Genomic DNA, 5,564 nt, shown 5'->3' on the forward strand with positions numbered 1-5,564 from the left:
AACATATGTATTATATCAAATGGTAGGCTACAGTAGCCTACAATGGCATAGAAATGAATAGTCTACTTGTAGGCCAACATATGCACATGTACCATTCTCCACATTTAATGTCAGTTTCATTGTGGACTTTTCCCCATAACAGAAGCATGCGAGGGAGTTCAATAGATTCCATTTCAAATGTCCATTTGCGCAGCGCTCGAACAGAGCATGCGTAAAACCACTGCAGCACCCGCTGCTCGTTGAGAAGAGTTAGAACGATACGTGCTTTCACGTCAGAATCTCAAAAAGTCTCCAATAACACCAGGAAAAGTCGCTTGTAGCACCCGCTGCTCGTTGAGAAGAGTTAGAACGATACGTGCTTTCACGTCAGAATCTCAAAAAGTCTCCAATAACACCAGGAAAAGTCGCTAGATTTGTCGCTAGTCGCTTTTTTGAAAATGTGTCGCTAGAGGGGTCTGAAAACTTGCTAAATATAATGACAAAGTCGCTAAGTTGGCAACACCGTGAGCGTGCTTCTCTGTCTCCTCTCATTCACGTGACTCAGCAGCGCTCTCTTAACACCACACCCCTCCGGACCTCTCCCAACTCACTCACTCAGAAACAGCCTGTCAGCAGCAGATCACATTGAAATATATTTTTTTAAATGCCATGGTGGCCTCGGTGCAACATAGAAGTAGCCCAAAAACCCGCAACCAAAACATTTAAACCTGTGACATCGCTTCCAAATTAGCACAATTTTCTGGAATCCCGCATATCAGTTGAAGCAGGCACCAAACTAGTGGTGCGCGGGTCAGCTGTTTGTTCACCCGCACCCCCCTACAATTGGTAATAATAACCCATCCCCAACCGCCCGACTAGGCCTATATGTGATAAAGTGAACATTTGAGGCCCGACCCTACCCTGCAAATAGCCTATAGAAAATAGGCTGTAGGCTACACAGGTGTGTCATGCACCCCAAAAATCTGATGAGGCTCAAAGTATGTGAGTATGGCTGGGGGTGCATTTTTCAAACACCTGAAACAGCTTTTTACTGCAATCTAGAACCATCATCAGAATTTATTTTTCTGCATATCTAAGTACAGGCTCTTGAGCTGTATGTATCCTCCTGATTGGTGGTCATTTTTTAAAGAAACAAAATATGCTTCTCTGCATCTCTGCTAAAATCTTTGTAAACAATTGAAAGGAATGTGAGTGAGTCTTATTCAGTACATTTAGTAATTACTTGCTTTTCTAAAGTCTATCAAACTTGCCAGCAGGCAGGACAGCTAAGATAGCTAGACAAGTTAGCTACTCTAACTTGATTGATAGCCTGAAATGGTTTCTTGGTTGCAAGTTGAGGTTGGGAGATTGGGAACCTATCTGGGCTAGCTAAAGCCTACTTCATAAAATTGTAGCTGGCTAGTAGTACTACAGAGAAACAACAAAAAATGTAACAAAAAATATATATATATATATATATATATATATATATATATATATATATATATATATATATATATACACAGTGGGGAGAACAAGTATTTGATACACTGTCGATTTTGTAGGTTTTCCTACTTACAAAGCATGTAGAGGTCTGTAAATGTTATCATAGGTACACTTCAACTGTGAGAGATGAAAAAATCCAGAAAATCACATTGTATGATTTTTAAGTAATTAATTAGCATTTTATTGCATGACATAAGTATTTGATCACCTACCAACCAGTAAGAATTCCGGCTCTCACAGACCTGTTAGTTTTTCTTTAAGAAGCCCTCCTGTTCTCCACTCATTACCTGTATTAACTGCACCTGTTTGAACTCGTTACCTGTATAAAAGACACCTGTCCACACACTCAATCAAACAGACTCCAACCTCTCCACAATGGCCAAGACCAGAGAGCTGTGTAAGGACATCAGGGATAAAATTGTAGACCTGCACAAGGCTGGGATGGGCTACAGGACAATAGGCAAGCAGCTTGGTGAGAAGGCAACAACTGTTGGCGCAATTATTAGAAAATGGAAGAAGTTCAAGATGACGGTCAATCACCCTCGGTCTGGGGCTCCATGCAAGATCTCACCTCGTGGGGCATCAATGATCATGAGGAAGGTGAGGGATCAGCCCAGAACTACACGGCAGGACCTGGTCAATGACCTGAAGAGAGCTGGGACCACAGTCTCAAAGAAAACCATTAGTAACACACTACGCCGTCATGGATTAAAATCCTGCAGCACACGCAAGGTTCCCCTGCTCAAGCCAGCGCATGTCCAGGCCCGTCTGAAGTTTGCCAATGACCATCTGGATGATCCAGAGGAGGAATGGGAGAAGGTCATGTGGTCTGATGAGACAAAAATAGAGCTTTTTGGTCTAAACTTCACTCGCCGTGTTTGGAGGAAGAAGAAGGATGAGTACAACCCCAAGAACACCATCCCAACTGTGAAGCATGGAGGTGGAAACATCATTCTTCTGGGATGCTTTTCTGCAAAGGGGACAGGACGACTGCACCGTATTGAGGGGAGGATGGATGGGGCCATGTATCGCGAGATCTTGGCCAACAACCTCCTTCCCTCAGTAAGAGCATTGAAGATGGGTCGTGGTTGGGTCTTCCAGCATGACAACAACCCGAAACACACAGCCAGGGCAACTAAGGAGTGGCTCCGTAAGAAGCATCTCAAGGTCCTGGAGTGGCCTAGCCAGTCTCCAGACCTGAACCCAATAGAAAATCTTTGGAGGGAGCTGAAAATCCGTATTGCCCAGCGACAGCCCCGAAACCTGAAGGATCTGGAGAAGGTCTGTATGGAGGTGTGGGTCAAAATCCCTGCTGCAGTGTGTGCAAACATGTTCAAGACCTACAGGAAACGTATGACCTCTGTAATTGCAAACAAAGGTTTCTGTACCAAATATTAAGTTCTGCTTTTCTGATGTATCAAATACTTATGTCATGCAATAAAATGCAAATTAATTACTTAATCATACAATGTGATTTTTTGGATTTTTAGATTCCATCTCTCACAGTTGAAGTGTACCTATGATAAAAATTACAGACCTCTACATGCTTTGTAAGTAGGAAAACCTGCAAAATCGGCAGTGTATCAAATACTTGTTCTCCCCACTGTATATACGGTGCCTTTAGAAAGTGTTCATACCCATTGACTTATTCCACATTTTGTTGTGTTACAGCCTGAATTCAAAATTGATTAAATATACTTTTTTTCTTACCCATCTACACACAATACCCCATCATGTCAAAGTGAAAATATGTTTTTAGAAATGTTTGCAAATTTATTGAAAATGAAATACAGAAAAATCGAATTTACATAAGAAGCACCTTTGGCAGTGATTACAACCAAGTCTTTCTGAGTAAGTCTCTAAGAGCTTTCCACACCTGGATTGTGCAACATTTGTCCATTATTCTTTTCAAAATTCTTCAAACACTGTCAAATTGGTCGTTGATCATTGCTAGACAACCATTTTCAGGTCTTGCCATAGATTTTCAAGTAGATTTAAGTCAAAACTGTAACTCGGCCACTCAGGAACATTCACTGTCTTCTTGGTAAGAAACTCCAGTGTAGATTTGGCCTTGTGTTTTAGGTTATTGTCCTGCTGAAAGGTGAATTAATCTCCCAGTGTCTGGTGGAAAGCAGACTGAACCAGGTTTTCCGCTAGGATTTTGCCTGTGCTTAGCTCCAGTCTTTAACGATTACAAGCATACCCATAACATGATGCAGCCACCACTATGCTAGAAAATATGGCGAGTGGTACTCAGTAATGTGTTATATTGGATTTGCCCCAAACATAACACTGTATTCAGGACAAAAAGTGAATTGCTTTGCCACATTTTTTGCAGTATTACTTTAGTGCCTTGTTGCAAACAGGATGCATATTTTAGAATATTTTTATTCTGTACAGGCGTCTTTCTTTTCACTCTGTCAATTAGGTTAGTATTGTGGAGTAACAACAATGTTGTTGATCCATCCTCAGTTTTCTCCTATCACAGCTATTAAACTCTAACGGTTTTAATGTCACCATTCGCCTCATGGTGAAATTTCTGACCATTTTCCTTCTTCTCCGGCAACTGAGTTAGGAAGGACGCCTGTACCTTTGTAGTGACTGGGTGTATTGATCAGTGGTGATTTTAGCATGTAAATCTTGGTGGGGAAAACAGATATATATATTAGTTTTATGCATACCAGCAAAGCCACTACACAACACTAAACAATACATTAATTGCACTATAACGGTGACAAACGGTGTCCACAAACTGTTAGGGCCTACATAAAGCTGTCCCAACAGCAGAGCTTTCTTTTCAGCACCATGGAGTGAATCCTTACTACTTCTACACCTGGCTATCAGCGGAGCCTTGTCTGGCAGCGAAACAGTTTATTCAGCCTAATTTACTGCCTTTAAAAAAAACACAGCTGATATGGCTGACTTGCTTAAACTAATGTGGTATCTACAGACAATTGAGATGTACAAACTATGGCATAACGGGATGACGAGCGGATAAGAGGCAATCCGTAATTTTGATTAAGATATTAATGAGCGAGCTAGGACGGACGTAGTCAATATAACTATTTGTTCAGCACTTTTGAAATGTACAGCAACAGAATTCAGAACATGGGCCGTTCTTACAGTATTCTCCCTGTACACCAAGTCAGAACAGTAGGATAAATAAAGGGGGCATATAAGCAGACAATGAAAGCTCTTACAATATTCAGTGATTACATGCACCACCAACTCAGAACAGTAGGCTAAGTTATGAGGGGAAAGGGACCAAATTATTAGGGTGAGGCACATGGGCTACTAACAGATTACTACACAACATACACTTAGTATTACTTTCTTAGCTACAGTATACATATCCCCCTGGCATACTACATCCTTTATGCAGCAGCATACAATACATTTTTGGATTCACCTTGTTGTGCTGTGCTCACTTCGTGGGCAAATTCTGTCATCAAACTTTGTCATCAAAGTCTGGCATTCTCTGGATTTATGGTGCTTTCAAGACAACTGGGAACTCGGAAAAAAAACGAGGTCGAATCATGACGTCAGTGATCTTCAGGTCGGAGAGAGGCCAGAGTTCCCGACTTGGAATTCCGAGTTGGATGACCGTTCAAAACGTATTTTCCTGGTCAGAGCTCGTTTTTTTCCAGAGTTCCCAGTTGTCTTGATCTCAGTGAAGTCTGATTTCCCAGTTCCGCATTTCCAGTGGTTTTGAACGCGGCAGATGTCATGCTGGATTGACAGCATGGCCAATGTATTCAACCTTTTCTGGCCCATGGCATGTGCATGTTTATCCTTTTTAAGCTTGGAAAAGAGACCCTTAAACCCAGGCTTGGACCACACACCCACTCCACTGAATAGCAGGCTAGTGATTGCTTTGCAACGCTTGCAGTTAGCCTCTGATTCCTTCCAAACTACTCATTGTTGAATTTGCGATTTCCAACTTGTTGTATAATGTTTATGTCCAATGGCCGATGAACACCGATACGTTTATCTATAATTTCTCTTCATCATTTCTCTTCATATGACAAGGATTGAAAAGGATTTGCCAGCTGATTGTTGTCTTGATTCATGTTGATGAC

This window comes from Coregonus clupeaformis, chromosome 27, assembly GCF_020615455.1.
Source record: "Coregonus clupeaformis isolate EN_2021a chromosome 27, ASM2061545v1, whole genome shotgun sequence".
NCBI classification, from domain to species: Eukaryota; Metazoa; Chordata; class Actinopteri; order Salmoniformes; family Salmonidae; genus Coregonus; species Coregonus clupeaformis.